Here is a 22959-nt window from a genome sequence, read left to right as displayed (position 1 = left end):
ACGGCTTATAGGACACTGGTACTGCGAGATCGAATCTTCAATTTGGTTGCATATGAACACCACTAGATTATTTTTATCTTGTAACAATTCACTTTCAGTTTGACCTACTTTAAAAAAAAATTCGAGGTGCGAAATTATAATTAGTAATAAAAATAGAGGAAGCCTCAGGTTAATTATTGCTAGATAAAAATTTTAATTCACCCATTAAAATTCCCTACCTGGGAGGGGAAGTTTTTCTTTCTCTCTCTCTATATATATATATATATAGTGGTACAACTAGTGCAATATATTTTTTTTTGTTCTTTTTTAAGCGTTGTGATTTTTCACTACAACTTATTATTATTAATTAGCATTAGTAGAGGCATATGATGCAAGAAAGCAAGCTTATTCAGCATCAGCCAAAAAAAAAAAAAAAAAAAAAAAACCACTCCCATTTCACCCCTCCGTTCGTTCGAAATACCTGTCCAGTTGAGCTTTAAATTTGTTTAGGCTATCAACTTCAACAACAAGTGATGGAAGTCGGTTCCACCAACCAACCACCCGCTGGCCAAAGGCAAATTTCCGCACATCTATCCGACACCCGTCCTTCCTCAATTTGAATTTATGCCCTCTGAGGTGATTATTCAAAAATTATATAATATAACGCCAGGGGCTCTCATTTGGTGAGTATGGGCTTGGTGCACCCAGGGTCCTGAGTTGGATATCATCATTCTTCTCTTTCTTGGTAATTCCTTTCTACTTGACTCTCTCTCTGACTCTCTCTCTCTCCCTCTCTCTCTCTCTCTCTCTCTCTCTCTCTCTCAGGGTAACTCGGAATTTTTTTTTTTTTTTTTGGCCGATACAGCATACAAGAGGAATGAGAAATGAGCATACAAGAGGAATGGCTTCCTTTCTGCACCATATGGCTAATAATAATATATAGTGGTGTGCATGCACACACCTGACAAAAAAAAAAAAAATCATTTAGAAACCTATTCACAAAAATTCTACTTGTTATCCAACTCAGAATAAAGCAGTGCATATTTAACACTTGAAATACTATATTCATGACTATTGAATTCTACTTGTTATCCAACTCAGGTATTTCCAACACAAAATAAAGCAGTGCATATTTAATACTTGAAATACCATATTCATGCCGACTGACAGTTCTGTAGACTGTTGACAAACTGAATAATTATTCTGCGTCTACATTCAGATGTGGAGTTATTATGGATAGCAATAACAAAATCACACCTAATTCTAAATGGGAATTAAATGATGTTATGATAACTGAAAGGAAGCTGGAAGAGAAACTTTGAACCTAAAAGTAAATAAAGCATTTGGGGCTGATGAGTCTATCAAATTATATTAAATGAAGCAACAAATGAGGTAAGCAAACTTTTAGTCATGATTATGACTTTATCCTTGGATTCAGAGGATATTCCCCACAGACAAGAGATGTGCAAATGCCTCTCCTATTCATAACTGAAAAATTCAATTTAGAAAAAGAAAGACCTATTTCCAACCAAACTAACTGGGGTAAGAACTTAGGAATTTGTTATTTGGATTTTAGGAGCTTATAGGCGGTGGTCATTTCCGGTGGATAAATATAGGACTGTGCTGAAAAAGTGCTGCAAGTTAAATCAGAATGTGTGTATGCAATTCTGCCCAGAGAATCCATAGGAGGGATAATAAGCTGAAAGCATTGTGGATTAAGTCAAGAGTTAAGGAAATCTGAAAGGATCTTGGGGGGGGGGATTATAACATGGCCTGCATTTGTAGGCAAAAGGAATCTGTTTTGTAGAGATGGTATTCATCTGAACAAAGGCGGTGCAAGAAGTTTTGCCAGTATCATTGAGGATACAGTAATGGTTCAGGAAACTGCTAGTTAGTGGGGGAGAAGGGTAATTTAGATCCACATTTATCTCATAATATGGGTCAACTTATTGTTTGCACTCAACTTCAAGAATTCTTGTTTGCTGCCACATCAGCCAATGTTGATAAGATGTTCTGAGGGCAGCAGCATTTCAAATGAGGGGGCAGATAAAGCTTGGGACACAAAGCTAAATAACTTCAAGCAGTGTGGTCAGGGTAGTAAACTATAGAAGATTACCTTAGTCTTAACTGTGTCTTCAGTAATGTCACGAGGTTGTCAATAAAATGACCGAATTTGAAGTCCTGGTTAGGACAACTAATGCTGATCACAGGGCTAACAGAAACAAGGTGCCATCTGGAAACTGGAGATGAAGAACTCCACTATGGTATGTATAATACATTCAGGAAATAAAGAAGGGGTGGAGGGGGTCATGCTTCTTATCAAAAGCAGCCTGAGCACAAAAAGAGCTTTTGCTGAGTCTGAGGTTACATCTACCAGCATAGAATCTGTGTGGTGCAAGTTAGTTGGAAGCAAAGGAATAATGAGAGTGGGAGTGATTTACAGACCAGAAGATTGTGAAGAATATGGCAAGAGGCTTTACATGTAGATGGAATAAGCAAGAAAGCGTGAGTGCCTTATTATGGGTGACTTTAACCTGCTCTAGATTGATTGGAATAAGTGGAAGGGAAACTCACAATGGGGGAAAAAAAAACTTTTTTAAATAAACTAGATAATTATTATTTGTACCAACATGTTAGAGAAAGTACTAGGGATGAGAATGCTCTTGACTTCAACATTACTGATGAATCAGATGACATCACAGGACTTAAAAGTACAGGAATTGATCATGCAATTGCCAGTGAAGATGAAGAAAGATTTTGCAGGAGTTGAAGGTAAAGGCATGGGGTTTAACTTCAGAAGAGGAGACTTTTAAAGTTTAAGGTGCTATATGGCATCTATGAATTGGGTGGTTTACCAAGGGAGGGCAAATATATTTGAATTATGGAATACTTTTTAAAGCAAAAATCAGAGATGCCATGAACACATACCTACCATTAAGAAAATACTGCAGGAGGAGGATGCCAAAATGGATGACTGTGAAGCTGGCTGGTGAAATAAAGCAGAAAAAGATAGCATGGACAGTTACGGAGTGATGAAAAGTACTGAAGCCTACAACAAATACAAGTTGATCTGTAACAGTACCACAAATAAGGTTAGGGCAGCCATGGCTGTGTAGGGGAAAGCATTGGCTGAGAGAGCAAAGAATGAGGATAAGGAATTTTTTATGTATGTGAAAATAATGAAGAAGAAGGCTAATTAAGATTGGACCCTTGCACTGGTGTGGGTGTCTTAGATGACCCAGCCGATGTTATGGCCAAATTGAATAGGTACTTTGCAACGGTCTTTACTGACGAAAGACTTTCATGGTGAGAAGAGGCTAAGCCATATGAAATTAGTGATTTCATAATTCTTTGAGCATAAAGGCAAGTATGGCTCCCAGAATTGTTGGCATATACCCAGTAGTTTTGAAGTAGACCACCATGGAGTCTACTGAACCATTGAGGTTAATTATGAGGGCATCTATGGACTAGGGTGGTTTCTTTGGATTGGAGAAGTGCCAACATACTGCCAATACATGCAGTTCTAAGAATGAAGTTGGTAACCACAGACCAATTAGCTGACTTCAGTGGTAGGAAAAATCTCAGAGGCAATGATTAGGAGTGCAATTTAAGATCATGTAGATAGATATGGAATTCTGAAGGTTTGGTTTGGTTTTTTTTTTTAGGAGCATTAGCAATTAAGGCCATATTGTTCCAGGATATGCGGTAGTCATTCCTTGACCTTTCCGCATCCTCTGTATTTGGTGGTGACGGGCTCGAACCCCGGTCTAATTAAGAAGCGTGTGCTGCGCACTGCTGCTCCTTCCTACCTGGCTACGGAGGCGCCGAATTCTGAAGGACACAGCATGGCTTTGTTAAGGGAAAATCATGTTAAACTAACTTAGTATGCTATATTGGCACAGTTACTCATGAGATGGATGTAGAGAATAATTTCAACATAAGTTTATTTGGATTTTAGCAAAAGTATTTGACTTGGTCTCTCATGAGAGGTTACTGTATAACCTTGAACAGGTTGGGATTACTGGTAAGATTCTAAGATGGATTGTTGGTTAGTTGCAGGGCAGAAGGTTGTGATTAATCGATATTCTTCAGATTGGTATAATGTCAGGAGAGGGGATGTTTATGTTCAGTGCCAAGCAGTGCTCCTTCAGGATGACTTGAACAAACAAGTTAGCATTAGCATTGGTAAATGATGTGAGAAAGCAAGCTTATACAGCATCACCCAAAAAAAAAAAAAAACACTACACCTCCCATTTCACCTATTCACTCCCTCCAATAGTTTGCCTAGTCCTTCCTTGAATTTATTTAAACTACCAACTTTCACAACAAATGGAGATTTGTTCCAACAATCAATCACCTGTTGGCTAAAGACAAACTTCTGCACATTTATTCTGCAAGACCTGCCTTAATTTGAATTTTGCCCCCTTATGTGTATAGTCTGAGTAAGAAGAAAAATCCCATTAACACTGAGCTTGCTCAATCTATTCAAAGCCTTAAACATCTCAATCAGATCACCTTGGAGGTACCTATTCTGAAGATGCTACGGAACTGAAGCCTTTCTTGGTAAGAGCACCCCTTTGTTCTGCTCACCAATCTCGCTGCCCTTCTGTTCTCCTTCCAGCAGTTCTGCATCCTTCCTAAAATGAGGCCTCCAGACCTGTATGCAGTACTCAGGATGTTGTGCCTGACCTTTGCCTTATACAATGGGATAATCACCTCCTTATCCTTTGTAGCAAAATTGCTGTATATCATTGACAAAACCAAATAATCTGTCCTGGGAACCTGTCTGCACAATTACCCCTGGTTGTTTTCATTTTCCATTACTCTGTGTGTAGTACTACACAGTTGGTATGTTACTTTGGGGTTATTATTATTTATTATTATCATTAGCCATATGGTACAAGGAAGCCAGAGGCTTATACTGCGCCAGCCAAAAAAAAAAAAAAATTCCGAATTATCCCAAGAGAGAGAGAAGTGGAAGGGAATCACCAAGAAAAAGAAGAATGATGATATCCAGCTCAGGACCCTGGGTGTGCCAAGCCCATACTCACCAGATGTGAACCCCCGGGGTGAAATTTTTGCTACCTATATGCAATACTTTGTATTTATCAATGTTAAACTTTAGTTGCTATTTCTCAGCCCATCTACCTTCTCTACATCCTGTTGCAGTAGCATACTGTATCATCTGCAATGACTTCATTAATATCACTCATAAATATAGAAAGCAACAATGGGCCTCAACACCAAACACTGGGTGACTGCACTAATAACATTAGTCCACAAAGAGCAATGTTCATTGATTGCCATTTTCTCTTTTCCCACTCAACCATCCCTTTATCCAAAGCAGACACACTGCTCCAATTTGTACAATAGTCTTATGTGCAACAGTATCTAAAGCTTTCCTGAAATCCAAGTATATATCAGAATATATATTTTTCTTTTTTTTTTACATCCAGTTCCTTTCTGACCACATTGTAGTAACCAATCAAATTGTTCAAAAAAGATTTCCCCTTAAAGAACATGCTGTGTTTGAAGTATAACTGCGGCCTTGTCTATATGATCCTGCATTACTTCTTTTACCAGTGACTGTTATTTTCCCCAGAATAGGAGTTAAACTAACAAGTCTGTAATTATCGTGCCACCTCCTAATTGCTCTTTTTGAATTGTGGATATATTCACACATCTCCAGCCAGCGATGATCTCCTGTGAAGAAGACTTCAAAGATCGTTAGAGAAGTGACAGCTAGGTTTCAATGCAGCAAAATGCAAGGTGCAAGGTTTCAGTGCAGCAAAATGCACTTTGGGAATAGCAACCGCAAAATAAATTATACACTTTAGTGGGGTTTAATTAAAATCAATAGAGAAAGAAAGGAATCTGGGAGTTATAATATGGACAGATATGAAGTTTTCTGAACAGTAAATAGGCAGCCAGGAAAGCCATTGGTGTCCTATTGATGATTTATCAAATGTTATCATGTAGAGATAGGGAGGTCATAATCCCACTGTAAAAGGCAATTGTAAGACCACATTTGGAATACTGTGTTCAAGTATTAAGACCTCATCTGAAAAAATACACTGAGCTTTTTGAAAGGATCCAAAGATGGGCAACTCAAATGGTGAGATCAGCAAAAGAGCAACAGAAAGTTTCCGGCATCCCCCCCCTCCCTTCTCCCATGCACGGTACTACTAGTAGTAATACTAACTAGTACCACTACTAATATTAATATAAAATAGCACTAATACTACAATACATTAATCTAATACTAACACTAGGCTGGTGTTTCCCAAACACTAGTGTTCCGTGAAAAATCGTAATTAATAATTTAAAAAATAATAATAAAATAAATAAATTTTGCATATTTGTAGCGTACACCGTTTTTATATCATTATAATTTTTTTTAAACTTTTTTTTCAGTTATTAATATACTAGTATAGACTAATAATCAAATAGACCACGGAACACTTTATTTTGGCAGCTTTTGCATAGAGAAGTATGCTTAGAGGTAGTGACATCTATGCAGAAAAAAGTAGCAATGTAGTGATCTAATATGCCATTCATATGCGATTTAGCCTGGAGTACACAGGTTGAAGGAGGGGGAAGCGAACCGATATCATAACTAAACTCACTTCCTTGTATAAATTTTTTTGAAAATTATCAGTATTTAAAAATATAATTATTAAAATAAATGACCATGGATTTATGGTTGAAAAAAAAAAAAAAAAAAAAAAAAAGGAACTTTGAAATGAGAAGCAAGTACTTCTAGTATTGCAACTGTGGTCGATGAAAACGAACACAATACTGCCACACTTATATCTGCCTCAGAAGCCTATGGCAGATATAAGTTAATCTGTAATCAGGTCACAAAGGAGGTTCGGCAGGCGAAGGCATATTATGAGAAATCCTTGGCAAAATATGCTAAGAAAAACAGCAAGGATTTCTTTACTTATATAAACTCTAAAAGGAAGGGGATGAATCAGATTGGTCCACTTGACATCGATGGTTCAACTGTTGATGATCCTGCTCAGATAGCAAACAAACTGAATGAGTATTTTGCATCTACATTCACACATGAGGACTTATTAAGGTTTGAAAATGACAGAAGGTTATCAAATTGTAGCAGGATACTTAATGATTTTGTAATAGCTGAAAGCAAAGTGGAGGAGAAATTGTTGAAGTTAAACATAAGAAAAGCACCTGGGGTGGATGGGATCTATCCAGTTATATTAAAGGAGGTGGCAAAGCAACTAAGCAAACCCTTAGCCATAATTATGAGAGCGTCCTTGGACTCAGGGGAGTTTCCCACGGACTGGAGATGTGCAAATGTATCCCCAATTCACAAAGGGGGATCGAAGGGTGACACGAATAATTACAGACCAGTTAGTTTAACTTCTGTTCCGGGTAAAATAATGGAGTCACTGGTTAAAGATGCATTGCAGGATCATTTAGACAAGACTGCAGCAATAATTCAGACACAGCATGGGTTTGTTAAGGGAAAGTCTTGTCTGACAAATTTGATAGGATATTATGATGTGGTTACAAAGGAACTGGATGCAAAAAATAATTTTGATATCATATATTTGGATTTCAGGAAAGCTTTTGACACTGTTGCGCATGGAGGACTATTGTACAAATTGGAGCAGAATGGTATTAAGGGTAAGTTGCTACAATGGATAAAAGGATGGTTAAGTAGGAGAAGACAGAGGGTGGTAATCAATGGGTGCTGCTCTTCTTGGACTAATGTTATTAGTGGGGTCCCACAGGGTTCAGTGTTAGGTCCACTGTTGTTTTGTATATTTATCAATGATATTGATGAAGGTATATCAGGCTTAATGTCGAAGTTTGCAGATGATACAAAGGTTAGCAGGGTTGTTAATGGCAGTGTGCTACTGCAACAGGATCTGGATAATTTGGGCAGATGGGCTAAAAAGTGGCAACTGAAGTTTAACTTTGACAAATTCAAAGTACTGCATATGGGTAGAAGTAACCCCAGAGAAACGTATCAACTGTGTGGTACTAAACTTAAGGTGGTAGAAAATGAAAGACCTGGGAGTAATTGTGCAGGCAGATATGAAGTTTTCTGAGCAATGCAGACAGGCTGCCAGGGCAGGTCATGGGGTTTTGTCAATGATATATAGGAATTTTGCTAGCAGGGAAAAGGAGGTGATTGTACCTCTGTATAAGGCAATGGTCAGGCCATGCCTTGAGTACTGCGTACAGGTCTGGAGGCCTCATTTTAGGAAGGATGTGGATTTACTTGAGTGTGTACAGAGAAGGGCAACAAGATTGGTGAGGGGAATGAAGGGATCTTCTTATCAAGAGAGGCTTAAATTCTGCAAATTGCAGTGGCTGGAGACTAGGCACCTGCGCGGTGATCTGAGTGAGGTGTATAAGGCCTTGAATGGGTTCAGCACGCTGAATTCTGATGGGATCCTTCCACTTGTTCAGATTACGAACCTAAGGGGGCATAAATTCAAATTAAGAAAGGACATATGTAGAATAGATGTGCAGAAATTTGCCTTTAGCCAGGGGGTGGTTAATTGCAGGAACAAACTTCCATCTGTCATTGTGGAAGTTGATAGGTTGAATAATTTAAGGAGGAACTGGACAGGCATTTGGAGGGAATGGTGTGATTTTTTTTTTTTTTTTTTTTGGCTGATGCTGCATAAGCTCATACACTTGCTTTCTTGCATCACATGCCACTACTACTTCAAAGTGAGATGAACCATCGCAGCCTTTTGTTCCCCAAAAATCTGAAGTGACAAAACAGGAACCAATTAATAAAAGTATGATGACAGTTATTTGAATTTTGTCTTTACATGTGTTGTAAATAGAGATGCTCCTGGTGCACAACATGTCATATGTAATAAAATATTAGCAAGCAGTTCTTTGGCTCCTCCTAAACTTGTGTTTTGCATGTGTTCCGTAAATATATTACAAGATGGAAACTGTTCTGTAACTAAAAAAGTTTGAGAAACACTGCTAGTCAATAGATGACTCTCATCAACTGGTGCAATACCACCACTTTGCTTATTGGAGACTTGAAGTGGTGAAACCCACGTTCCCGCAGGGATGCGGGAAGCAAAGCAAAGCTTCCCGCATCCCTGCCTCCCTCCCCATCTCCTCCAACCCATGCACATTACTAAGTACTATAGATTTTTTTTTTTATTATTATTATTATTATAATAATAATAAAAAAAAAAGTGCAGCAGGAAAGGCTCTGATTAAGTGGGCTATGGAGCTTGGCAACCAAGCACATCAGTGGTGACTTGATTAAGGCTTTGAAAGTGATTATTAAAATGAATAAAGGTGGAATTTTCACTGTTATAAAAAATTTCAGAACTAGGGCCATAAATTCAAATTACAGGGGTTGAGGTTTAGATTAATTGTAGAAAGTTTTCTTTTATTCAGTAAGTCACTGGTTGCTGGAACAAGTTGCCCTTGCTGGTAGGCGATGCTGACAGTTTGAATAAATTCAAAGGTCAACTAGATGGTTACTTGTGTGAGGAGGGAAGCATATAATTTGTATTTTCTGATCTGCTTGGGTTTTTTTTTTTTTTTTTTTGCTAGTGCAGCAAAATCCTGTAGCTTCCTTGCATTATATGGTGAAAACAACTTCTATCCTTATCAAACCTCAATTCACATCATCAGCTTGCCCATAATCCAAATATACTCCAGCTTGTGTAACAATCTCCCATGTGGGATCATGTCAAATGCTTTGCTGAATTTACTAATATCAAATTTGTTTCTTGCATTCAATTTCTGTGTGGACATGTCATAATAGTTTATTAATTTGGTCAAATAGAATTTTTCCTTACAGGTTTTAGTATGAGATCACAACAGCACTTTTTTTTGAAAAACGAACAACTGTATATACATTAGATCTATCGTTCAATACTGTTCTGGAGCTGGTTGCTTTAAATAAAAATGTAATTTGCCAAGCACCACATTAAGGAGAACAAATAATACGCTAGACTGGGTACGACAGAAAGGTGAATCTGATGCAGTACTGAAGTGTGTAATGTGTCTGTACATCCTATTCATAGTTTTGAAGTATAACCTCTTCCTTTCCATTTTACTAAATCTGTTACTGATCCATGCTTTCAGTTATAAGGATTCTATAGTCTGTAAAAGGAACTTTAATCAAATAGGTGGTTGTCATGTTTTCTTATTTGTTGAAAGGCCAAAATGGTACTGACAAAGTCAGAGAATGTGATGCTATTGGAAAACTGATAGAGTTCTACCGATTGTAGGTCTGGAATGGAATTCTGCAATAAAGATTATTATTATTAGCCATATGGTGCCTGAAGCTTATGCTGCACCAGCCAAAAAAAAAGAGAGAGAGAGAGAGAGAGAGAGAGAGAGAGAGAGAGAGAGAGAGAGAGAGAGACAGAGACAGAGACAGAGAGAGAGACAGAGAGAGAGAGAGAGAGAGCGAGAGAGAGAGAGAGAGAGAGAGAGAGAGAGAGAGTAGAAAGGAATCACCAAGAAAGAGAATGATGATGATATCCAGCTCAGGACCCTAGGTTTGCCAAGCCCATGCTCACCAGATGTGAGCCCTTGGGGTATCTGCTTTCTAGAGGTAATTAGTTGGTGTTTATGGAGCATGGAAGAAGAATAGCAACACTAACATTGTTATTTTTGGAAGTATCAGTACGTAAGAATCATATTGAACAGTTAGTAATTTATGTTTGATATTTTGTTAATACAGAGAGAATCCTCCCCTATTCTTAAACAGAGAAAAATATTGGATGCTGGTGAAAAAGGAAACTCAGAGAGGACTGTTAAACCAGCAATGGTGGTGTGGGACCTGTGAGGTGCCACTCTAAAACAACTATTCCATATTAAGTATTATTTAATGATTAAAAATTTTTCTCTCTTCCTAAATATCAACACACTTTTATTTCAACAGTCTTTCAGGTTATTTCTTACAGTTTTTGCAATTTACTGATCCTAACCATAGGGTGCTGATTTAACAGTTTTGAATTCCATGTGTTTGTAATTAAGGTTATTTGCTTTAACTCTCCAACTAGTATAAATATCCACAGTCTTACATGAGTTGTCTTTGAAAGAATTGCCATTGGTTTCACTTAATAAAAATGAAAACATCAAACATGATATTCAGTTGGGACAGAGGTAACAACATGCGTAATATTCAAATTTTGAATTATTTATGGTATGCCAAATTTGCAAATGGAAGTAACTATGGTATCATATATATGTACAGTGGAGGACAAATAAACTGCATCACCTTAAAAAAAACAATAGTTGTAGCGAAACGTATAAGATATTCTTTGATTACAGTCATTTCGTTTGCGCAAAGCAAAGGTACTCATCACATAATGATGCTATTGGGCAGACAGTAATTGCAAGGTATTGCATCAGCCGTTTCTATAAATAAGGCATTGGAAAGGTATACATGCTCGTTAGTACCCTGTTTTTCAGACGTGTAAGCATGGCTCCATATGTACAGTTGACACCAAGAAAAAAAGTATAGCTATCGCTCTGTCCCAGGAAGGGCTTTCTATGCATGCTATCGCTGATAAAATAGGCTGCCACCAGTCAACAGTATCCCAGGTGCTGAAATTAAAGCATGAAACCGGTGATGTGAAGAGAAGACCTGGATCAAGTCATAAGAGAATGACTACGCCTTCCCAAGATCGATATTTGAAACGGCTATGCCTTCATAATTGTCATGCTAATGCTCCTGATCTAAAACTGGACTTGGAGATGGCCTCTGGTATTGAAACAAGTGTACGAACTATCCAGATGAATGTGGTCTGCATGCCTATCAGCTCAAGAAGAAGCCTTTTTTGACCCAACAAATGAGGAAGAAGCGACTTGCTTGGGCTAAAATGCATGTTTCATGGACAAAAGAGCAATAGGACACCATCATCTTTTCTGACGATTCGAAATTCACCTGCATGGCTTGGATGGGAAGCGATACGTCAGAAGACAAAAATCGGAGGCATACCACCCTGCCTGCATAACACCGATTGTAAAGTTCCCCGCCGGTCGGATGGTCTGGGGATGCATAACAAGCAAATGGGGTGGGGTGAATTAAGTTTATTAACGAACGGTGATTGCAGAAACCTACACTGCTATCCTGGAGGAGTGCCTGAAACTCGTTATTAGGGATCACCACACAGACATCCAAAACTGCATTTTTCAACAGGACTCAGCACCTTGCCACACAGCAAAATTGGTAAGTTTTATGCTATTTAGATTTAATGATGAAATTGTCTTCTTGTCTCACAAGGCTTAAAACATACTTACACCAATGTTTTTCTCCCTTAAGGTACAGTCATACCTCAGAAATGCTGGCATTACAGTGTTGAATGGACTGTCAACAGTGCACATTTGAACCCTTTTGAAAATTGCTGTACATAATGTCATCCAAAATTGCTCAGAAGAAACAATCAACAAGTAAGATTCAGCTGCAGGAGAGCATTGTAATAGTGTGGTACCACGAAATTGCGCAACTGTATATCCAGAAGTTGATAACTCTATGCCAGATCGTTTCAAGGCTGCAATTGCAGCTCGAGGAGAAACAACAAAATATTGAGGGCTTATTTTGCTGATTTACAGTACATAATACTATTACGTTAACTTGACATTTCAGTTTGAACACATAAATGCAATAAAATTTATGTGTGGTTGTCATTATTTCCATTTGCATGGTTTCTCATATTTCCATTAATTATGCATTTTACCCTTTGGGAAGATATTTATTGCATAATATTAGGTATACCAGGTGGAGTCTTTTTGTTGGATTTCATTCACAGAGATATATATCCCATCTAACAAATGCGTTTCAAACATTTCTGCAACCCACAATGCAGCACAAAACACATTTGCAAAATTCACAAGTGATGCAGTAGTATTTTTGTCCGCCACTGTGTATATTATATTTGCATATACAGGTGGAGCCTCGCAATTCGACGTACCACAATTCGACAGTCTCGCAATTTGACGTACCGCTATTCGACAGTCGGATTTCGCGGGCCGGCGAAAACGCTACATGATATTACACGATAGAATTGTTTGCTGGACTACATAACTGCGTTTAACGTTACTAAATAGAACTAAATAGTGACGGCTGCTTCATACATTTTAACCAATGGTATTAAAGAGCGGGAGTAACATTTAACCAATGATATATAAAGCGGGAATAGATGCCTCAATCGTTCAGCTACGTTAGCTGCCCTCAAAGATAGCTACAGGTATGCCTTCAGTTCTTCCTCAGTTATGAGACAACATCTCGTTAATAATCGTAGTCTGAGTTCACGTTTGCTCTAGTTGTTTGTGTTAATTTATAATTCTGCATTTCTCATAAAGTAAAAAATTTTGTGCTTTGGCAGTTATTTATTTTTTGAGTGAAATTTGATAATGGGTCCAAAGAGAAGTGAACAGCGGAATAATTCAGGAAAGAAACACACTTGGTTGAGCATAGAAAAGAAGAAAGAAATTATAGAAAAAGTGCAGAAAGGTAAAACAATTACAGATGTAGCTCAAGAGTATGGCGTCTCTAGGTCAACCGTGGCAACTTTTTGGCAACAAAGAGACAAGATTATAGGTGCTAGGGTGTTCGTTGGAGCAATGAAAATTTCTGACAGAAACAGATCTTTAATCAATGAAGAAATGGAAAAGCTGCTTCTTACCTGGATTAGAGAAAGACTGATGAAAGGAGATCCAGTAACTCAGGCAATGATCTGTGAGAAGGCTAGGTTGATTTTTGAAGAATTGCAGAAGAAAATTCCAGGACGTATCTCAGATCAAACTGATGAATTCAAGGCAAGTCGTGGGTGGTTTCACAGATTCAAAGGTAGAACAGGTATCCATAGTGTTCTCAGACATGGGGAAGCGCTAGTGCAGATAAAAAGGCTGCAGAAGACTTTGTGAAAAAATTTGAAGATTTAATCATGAAGGAAGGCTACTTGCCGCAGCAAATTTTTAACGGGGATGAAACTGGGTTATTTTGGAAGCGCTTACCAAATTGAACGTACATCACGCAAGAAGAAGTGACGCTCCCAGGACATAAGCCTATGAAAGATAGGCTTACCTTGTTATTGGCAGCAAATGCAAGCAGAGACTTTAAAGTAAAGCCACTTCTCGTTTACCACTCTAAAAATCCTCGCTGCTTTGAGAAGAAAATCATCAAGTTCAAACTGCCAGTGATGTGGAGATCCAATGCAAAAGCCTGGGTCGACCAGAAAGTCTTCAAAGATTGGATTTTTGAGGAGTTTGCCCCGAGCATAAAAAAATTCCTCATTGACAACAATTTACCTTTGAAAGCACTGCTGATTCTTGACAATGCTAGTGCCCACCCCCAAGACTTGGCAAACATTCTTGAAATTGACTTTGATTTCATCAAAGTCCAGTTTTTGCCTCCAAACACTACATCACCGATCCAACCCATGGATCAGAAGTAATTGCCTGTTTTAAAAAAAAAAAACTTTACACCAAGGCTTTGTTTTCACAGCTTTTTGACGTGACTCTTTCTTCTGATAAGACACTGAAGGAGTTCTGGAAGACTGAGTTCAATATTCTTCACGCCATTTCCTTTATTAAAACTGCCTGTTAGGGAGTGACACAGAGGACCCTTCGTGCATCATGGAAGAAACTCGTTCCTTCCTTTTTTCGGGATGACAACAATGCAATCCAAGCCACTGAAGAATCAGAAGCAACTGCGGCCATGCGAGAAATCATTTCGACAGCGGAGAACCTCGACATAGAAGTTGATGAGGCTGATGTGGAAGATCACGATGACGAACCAACCGTGGAAGAACTCAAAACACTCAGCGAACAGGAAGCAAAAGAGAGAAAAGGAAATTTCACTTGAAGAAGAAGAAGACAGGGAAAAGGAATGATGCCAACAGCTGCCATTAAAGAAATTTTATTCCATTGGGAGAAGGTGCAGTCTGCTTGTTTAAAATGGCACCCCAACACTGCTGTTGTAACTAGAATGACAGACTTGTCTAACAACACTACTATGCATCACTTCAAGGCTATCTTGAAAAAGAGGGAGAGACAGTCCACCCTTGATCAATTCCTCATCCCCATTCAAGCCAAGAGGAGAAGAAAAAAGGTAGAACAAGATAAATAAAACATCCTTCCAACATCTAAGGCTCAATGAAATGTATGTACTCATTATGTATTTTGTAATTTCGTTTGTTATATGGTAGAATATAGTAAAGTCAATAATACTGTGTATTTCTCTCCGACAACAAATTAATCAATTTTCCATAAACTTATATGGAAAATATTATAAGTCGAACTGACCCTCAATTCAACTCTAATTCGGCGACGGATTATAGTCGAATTGCGAGGCATCACTGTATATAGTTTTTTTTTTTTTTTTAATTTTTTCAAGCACTTTATGTAATTTAAAAATAAGAAAATTATGGGAAAAAATATATATATGAACTTTTATTCATTTTCAAATCTGGCAGCCTTTATTTCAAACAGCAAGTGTGCATATGCGAGTGTGCTGTGCACAATGCAATCTATGAGGAGTTTTAGTGCAGTTTAGCATTAGCATATGATGCAAGAAAGCAAGCTTAAACAGCATCATCCAAAAAACAAAAAAAAATCCTATTTCATTTATCCATTCCCTTCAATAGTTTGTCTAGCTCCTCCTTGAATTTAATCTATCAACTTCTGCAACAACAGATGGAACTTCGTTTCAGCAACCTGCTGACTAAAGTGAAACTTCTGCACATATATTCTGCAACAGTCCAGTTTTAATTTATGTGCCACAGCTGCGTAGTCTGAGCAAGAGGAAATATCCCGTCAGCATTAAGCTTCCTCAATTCATTCAAAGCCTAAAACAATCAGGTCACCTCCCAGGTGAATTTGTCTCCAGATGCTCCAATTTGTAGAACTGAAAGCCTTCTTGATAAGAGCCCCACTTTGTTCTGTTCACCAATCCCCTTTGCCCTTGTCTGTGGTCGTTCCAGCAGCTCTACATCCTTCCTAAAATGAGGCCTCCAGATCTGAATGCAGTATTAAAGACGTGGTCTGATCATTGTCTTATACAATGGTATAATCACCTTTTCCTAACTAGCAAAATTCCTGTATATTATTGACAAAACCCCATGAGCTGTCCTACCAATCTGTCAGTACTACTCAGAGAATATCATATCTAACTGCAGAATTAACCCCAGGTCTTTTTCATTCTCCACTACCCTGGGCATAGTACCACACAGTTGGTATGTTACTCTGGGGTTACTGCTGCCCATATGCAATACTTTGCATTGGTCAACATTAAACTTCATTTGCCATTTCTCAGCCCACCTGCCTAACTTTTCTAGATAATGTGTCAGTAGCATACTGTCATTAATGACCCTGCCAACCTTTGTATCATCTGCAAGCTTGGATATTAAGACTTATATGCCTCCATCAATGTCATGGATAAATACAGAAAATAAAAATGGGTCCAAAACCAAACCCTGGTAAACTCCACTGGTCCACGAAGAGCAGTGTCCATTAATTGCCACTCTCTGTCTTCTCCCACTCAACCGTCCTTTTATCCCTTGTAGCAGCTTGCCCTTAATGCCACACTGCTCTATTTTGTAGAGTAGTCTGACACTGTCAGACTACTGTACAAATTGCAGCAGTGTCAGTGTCAAAAGCTTTACTTTCATCCATGTATATGATATCAAAATTATTTTTTGCATCTAGTTCCTTTGTAACCACATCATAATATCCAATCAAATTGGTCAGACAAGACTTGCCCTTAACAAACAAAGGGGAACAAGAGTAGCTTCGTGCAGGCAAAGTTTTTACGGCTCCAGCTAATAGAGCAGTTTTCTTAAATTTTTGCTGTTTTATTGACTTATAAATTGGCATATTAATTTATTTTCTAGTAGCTTTATATTCCTAGTTACAATACTTAGTTATTTTGTACTTAGATAGAGAGTTTGTAAGTTATTACTTAATATCAGTAAGGGTATCCACCAATCCAAGTGTTGGAAAAGATTTTGCAGCTCTGGCGAATGGTAAGTTTTTAATTACATTTAGCCATTTTATTGACTTAATTGTTATATTAAATTATTTTCTATAAGTAGCTTATAGTCCTAGTCAAGCTCCTTGGTTTATTTTGAATTTAGATAGTGATTTTGAAAGTTAATACTTAGTGTCTGTACATTTACCTTTCATAACTTGCTGCCGTTGTTATACGATACATCGTATATCCCGAACTAGATAGCGTAAGGTTTAATGTAAAACTAGATAATGAAACACATAGCACTGTATTAGAAATCTGTTAGCTTAGTATAGTATTATCAATTAATCAGTAAAATTTATTAACCGTATTAAATTTTGTTGTCAATTAAATTGTACTTAAATGGAATCATGACCCAGACTAGGACAGCAAAGCAAAACTCACAGATTAGCTAGGGTGCTGTGGCTCAAGGGAGAACTGAAAGTGGCAAACCTCCAACGCATCAGTCTTAAAAAATGAGTGAGATGTGAAATAACTGCGGACCTGTCTAGAACAGTTCATGATCTACCCAAGGAGGATGTCTTTGTGTGCGCTATATGCAGAGACTGTGAGGAAATTAGATGCCAACTCAGCATTCTGAATGGCATCTATGAGAGTTTGAGGTGTAGGGTGGATGCCCTCGAAGAAATTAATAAGAGGGGCACACCAAGCTCTCAGTTGCCTAATAATGCCAGAGCTCACTCTGGTGCATCAGGCAATAAAGCAGCAAACACAAAGCAGAATGTGCTGGTCCCAAAGGAACTAGATATTGTTGGTTACTATTGTCAGGGAGACGGGGAATATATTATGCAAAAAGGATAGGTGGAACAGGACAGGGGTATGTCTGTCAGGGGCAAAAGTTGATGACGTTGTAGGGCAGATATATTTTAAGGAGTGCAGAAGGTGATATTGTTGTACATGTTGGCACTAATGACCTTAAGAGTAAGAGATCTGCAGATTTACTTAATAAGTACAGGTGAATGTTGAAAAAAAGTTGCAAACTAGGGTTGAATTTGAAAGTGTCTGCAATTCTGCCCAGACACGATAGGAGGTAGTACATGATGAGAGCCCTGTCAATCAATTCGGCCCTGGAGAGATTCTGCAAGGCTCATGGGGTAGAATTTTTTTTCAGCGTGGTCTGTGCTTGCTAACAGGAGAGTGCTTCTACAGGGATGGGATACATTTAAATAGAAATGGTGCAAGAATATTTGCTGATGCTAGTGGGTCGGAAAATTACTAGCTTGGGGTAGGGGGGGGGTATTCACAGATTAAAATATTAACAGTACCCCGCAGGTAGGGGTGAAAGCTATTCTTGCACTTCTTCTATTGTAACAAGCAGCAGCCTGGAGGGCAAGTTGCTGGGAACTTCAAGAGCGGCTGGGAGTCATCATGGAACAAGTAAACAGACGGGCTGTGTTAGGGTAACTAAGAGTAAGAACAAGTGCATGAACACTAATGCTAGAAGTAAAGTAAATAAAATTGATGAATTTGAAGTGCTGATCAAGGCAACAAAGGCAGATATTGTTCGGATATCAGAGACATGATGTCATACAGAGATAAGCAGTGCAGAATTGGAATTTGGGAGTTCGACGTGTACAGAAAGGATAGACAAGGGACGCGGAAAACACAAAAATCTAACGAAGTGCATCCAGTTGACATGGGTGGACAGTGCAATGTTGAGTCAGTCTGGTGTGTCATAAACACTCGGAAAAGGAAAATAAGAGTAGTAGTGCGTTATAAGCCTAATGACTCTAATGAGTACAACGAAAAATTGTGCAGAGAAATAGTGGGGCCAGTAAATTAGAATGTCTTGTAAAGGGGGATTTTAGCTTTCCAGATATTAACTAGAACTTGTGGTTTGGTCACTTGCACGCTAGTAAGACATTTGTGGCTTTATTGGAGGATTGTTTTCTACAGCAACATGTTCGACGGGGCAACCAGAGGGGTTAATACTCTGATCTGATTTATCAGCAGTGACGATGCATGCATTAGGTATTTGCAGATAAAGGAAGCACTTGGTGACAGTGTACTGATGTGGGATTTACTTAAAGATGTAACTACCATCAAGGTTAGGAAGGAAGGGTTTTTGTTTTAGTAAAAGTGACTACAGTGGTCTCAGGCAGTTTTTGAATTCTATACAGTGGGATCAACTGATGATATTAAAAACAGTGAATTCTAAATGGGAGACCTTCAGGGAATCAATCTTGGAAGTTACTAGGCTTTTCATACCAACTAAGAAATACTGTTCAAGATTGACGCCTAAATGGATGTCAGATGAATTAATGAAGCTCGTGGCAGAGAAGAAAATCATGGGATGCATATAAATTAGCAGGTGACACAGAAGCCTACAGCAGATATAAGCTAGTCTGTAATCAAGTTAAAAAGGAGGTTAGGCAAGCGAAGGCTGATTATGATAAATCCTTGACAAAGGATGCAAAGAAAAACAACAGACTTTTTTACTTATGTAAACTCTAGAAGGAAGGGGATGAATCAGATTGGTCCACTTGATGTTTGTGGTTCGACTGTTGAAGATCGTGCTCAGATAGCTGACAAATTGAATGATTTTAATTCCCTGTTATTGAATGATTTAATTCCCTGTTAGAGTTTGATAAACATCTGGCCTTCTCCTCCTTGAATAACTCCTTATGTGTGAATGTAGATGCAAAATACTCATTTAGTTTGGCAGCTATCTCAGAATGATCATCTACAGTTAACCCATCGATATCAAGCGGACCAATCTGAATCATCCCCTTCCTTTTAGAGTTTATATAAGTAAATTAGTCTTTGCTGTTTTTTTTTTTTTTGCATCTTTTGCCAAAGATTTCTCATGATCTGCCTTCGCTTGCCTAATCTCCTTTGTGATGATTACAGACTAGTTTATATCTACCATAAGCTTCTATATTGTCGCTTGATAACTTATATGCATCTCATGCATTTTTGTTTTCTGCCACGAGTCTCATTAGTTCATCTGACATTCATTTGGGCCTAACCTAGAACAGTATTTCTTAGCTGGAACAAAAAGCCTAGCAGCTTCCAAGATTACACTCTTGAATGCTTCCCATTTTGAATTTGCTGTTGGTAACGTCATCAGTTGGTCCCACTGTATAGAGTTTAAAAAAATCTCTGAGACCACTGTAGTCACCTTTCTGAAAACAAAAATCCTTTCCTTTACCCCTGATGGTACTTACATCTTTAAGTAAATCCCACATCAGTACACTATGATCACTGCCACCTAATGGTTCCACTATCTGTAAATTCTTAATGCAGGAATAATCACTGCTGATAATGAGATCAAGGGTTTTACTCCTTCTGGTTGCCTCTCTAACATGCTGCTGTAGAAAACAATCATCCAATAAATCCACAAAACCCTCCCTAGTGTACAACTGACCAACCCACAAGTGCCAGTCAATATCTGGAAAGTTAAAATTCTCCTATTATAAGAAATTTTGATTTACTGGCCCACTCTAGTTCTCTGTACAGTTGTTCGTTGTACTCATCAGAGTCATTAGGTCTATAACACACTCAGTCTTAATTTTACTTTCCCAGTGCTTATGTGACATCAAATTGACTCAACATTGCACTGTCCATCTCTGTCAACTGGATGCACTTCCTTTAATTTTGTGTGTTTCTTAACTAACAGGATAACTAACCCCTTCTCCTTTCCTATCCTGTCTATCATTTATGTACACATTGTACTCCCCTAATTTCAATTATTCATTCCTTATATCTGTGTGACAGCATGTCTGTGATATCTGCCTTTGATGTCTTGACCAGCACTTCAGATTCATCAAATTTATTTACTATATTCCTATCATTGGTGTACATGCAAGTATACGTACACTTGGTCTTACTCTTAGTTATTGTAACACAGCTCATGTATTTTCTTGTTTCACAACTCCCAGCTGTTCCTAAAATCCCCAGCAACTTGCTTTCCGGGCTGCTGCTCATTCTAATAGAAGTAGTGCAAGAATAATTTCCACCTCTGCCTGAGGCTACTGTTAATCTATTAGTCTGTGAATACCACCAAGCTAGCAGTTTTTCAACCCACCTAACATTGCCTCGATAGCATCAGCAAATATTCTTGCACCCTTTCTATTTAAGTATATCCCATCCCTGTAGAAGCAATCTATCCTGTTAACAAGCACAGACCACTCATTGAGGAAAATTCTACTCCATGAGCCTTGCACATCTTTTGAGGGCTGAATTGTTTTACAAGGCTCTCATTATATATTCCCTCCTATCATGTCTGGGCAGGATTGCAGACACTCTTAAATTTAACTCTAACTGACGACTTTTTTTCAACTGTGACCTGTACTTGTTAAGTAAATCCACTGATCTCCTACACTAAATGTCATTAGTGCCAATGTGTACAACGATATCGCCCTTTGTGCCCTTAAAAGATATCTGCTCTACAATATCATAAACGTTTGTCCCTGACAGACACCCTGGCTGATTATTCATTCAACTGCCGTTTTCTGGAACAACCTTCCTTCATACGTATTTCCTGAAAATTACAGTCTACAGAAGTTCAAGTCTAATGTCAATGAATATCTTCTTTGATCTTCTCAAGCTCCAACCCAAGCATATTAATAAATATTCTAATACCTCTCGTGTTTGGGGTTTTCATAAAAAAATATATATATCTGCTCTGCAACATCAACTTTTGCCCTTGGCAGACATACTATGGTCCTTTCCAAAGGATAGGTCCACCTATCCTTTTTAAACAAAGTACTTCTTGTTTCCCTGACAACAGAGTCATCGAGAATAGCTACCTCCTGTAGCACCAGCACATTCTACCTTGGACGTTGTGCTGTGTTGCCTGATGTGCAAACTGTGGCATTGAGGTGGGCAGTTAAGAGGTTGATGGACCCATGACTTAATTCTTTCGATTCGTCCATCCTGTTCTTCAAGCTCTCACAAATGATGATCAGAATGCTGAGTTTATTATTAAAATTTATTAAAAATTTGAATTAAATCTGATATTAACAGTATGTATCACAAGGCTTTTCTTGAAATTAGAGCTTGTACAATTTTACTACCTATTAAAAAGAACAAACTTTAAGCTTATTTTGTTCTATTAGTAGTAATACCCATAGGAAGACCCTTGCTTTGTGCTGCACAGTGCTTTGATTTCTCTATTTAAACAAGGGAACTGCAGCAACAAAATTTCCATTATGTATAGTCAAGTACAAAGCTCAGAACTACATAAATTATTACAACCAAGAAAAGTGATAACAGCAACAAAGTCCACTGCTGAACTTTCAATATATTTCACAAACCCAAATAAAATTTAAACAATTTGTAAGGCTCCAGTCTTTGCAAACAAGCATATATATATATATATCTTGAGTTAGGGTTAAATTTGAAAGTGTTTGCAATTCTGCCCAGACACAATAGGAGGAAGTACGTGAGAGCTTTGTCAATCAATTCGGCCCTGGAGAGAATGTGCAAGGCTCAAGGTTTAGAATTTTTCTCAGCCTGTTCTGTGCTTGTTAACAGGAGAGACTGCTTCTACAGGGATGGGATACATTTAAATAGAAAGGGTGCAAGAATATTTGCTGATGCTATTGAGGCAGTGTTAGGTGGGTCGGAAAACTGCTAGTTTTGGGGGCATTCACAGACTAAAAGGTTAAAAGTAGTTGCAGGCAGAGGTGAAGGTGATTCTTGCACTACTTCTATTATAATAAGCAGTGGCCTGCAGCGAGGGGTGCTGGGGGTTTCAGGGACTGATGGCAGTCATCGTGAAACAGATGAGTATATGGGATGTATTAGGGTAACTAAAAATAAGAATACATACATTTATACTTGCATGTATACCAATGCTAGAAGTATGGTAAATAAATCTGATGATGTTGTTATTTGGTTTTTAGGAGCATTAGCAACTAAGGCCATATTGCTCCGGGGATATGCGATGGTCATTTCCTAACCTTTCCGCATCCTCCATATTTGGTGGTCATGGGCTCGAACCCCGGTTTGATCAAGAAGCGTGTGCTACGCAC

The 22959-nt window shown here is 38.3% G+C and overlaps 1 protein-coding gene across 1 annotated transcript in view; it reads right to left on the bottom strand.

Annotated features, from left to right (window-relative positions):
- The window catches only part of LOC150086501 (protein Gawky-like), a 382156-nt gene that overhangs the window by 296782 nt on the left and 62415 nt on the right, over nt 1-22959 (bottom strand). The gene's annotated exons all lie outside the window — the stretch shown is intronic.

This window comes from Mastigoproctus giganteus, chromosome 4, assembly GCF_048544385.1.
Source record: "Mastigoproctus giganteus isolate SK-2022 chromosome 4, ASM4854438v1, whole genome shotgun sequence".
NCBI lineage: Eukaryota > Metazoa > Arthropoda > Arachnida > Uropygi > Thelyphonidae > Mastigoproctus > Mastigoproctus giganteus.
The sequence above is the reverse complement of the archived record's forward strand: the minus strand, read 5'-3'. Positions and strand labels throughout refer to the sequence as shown.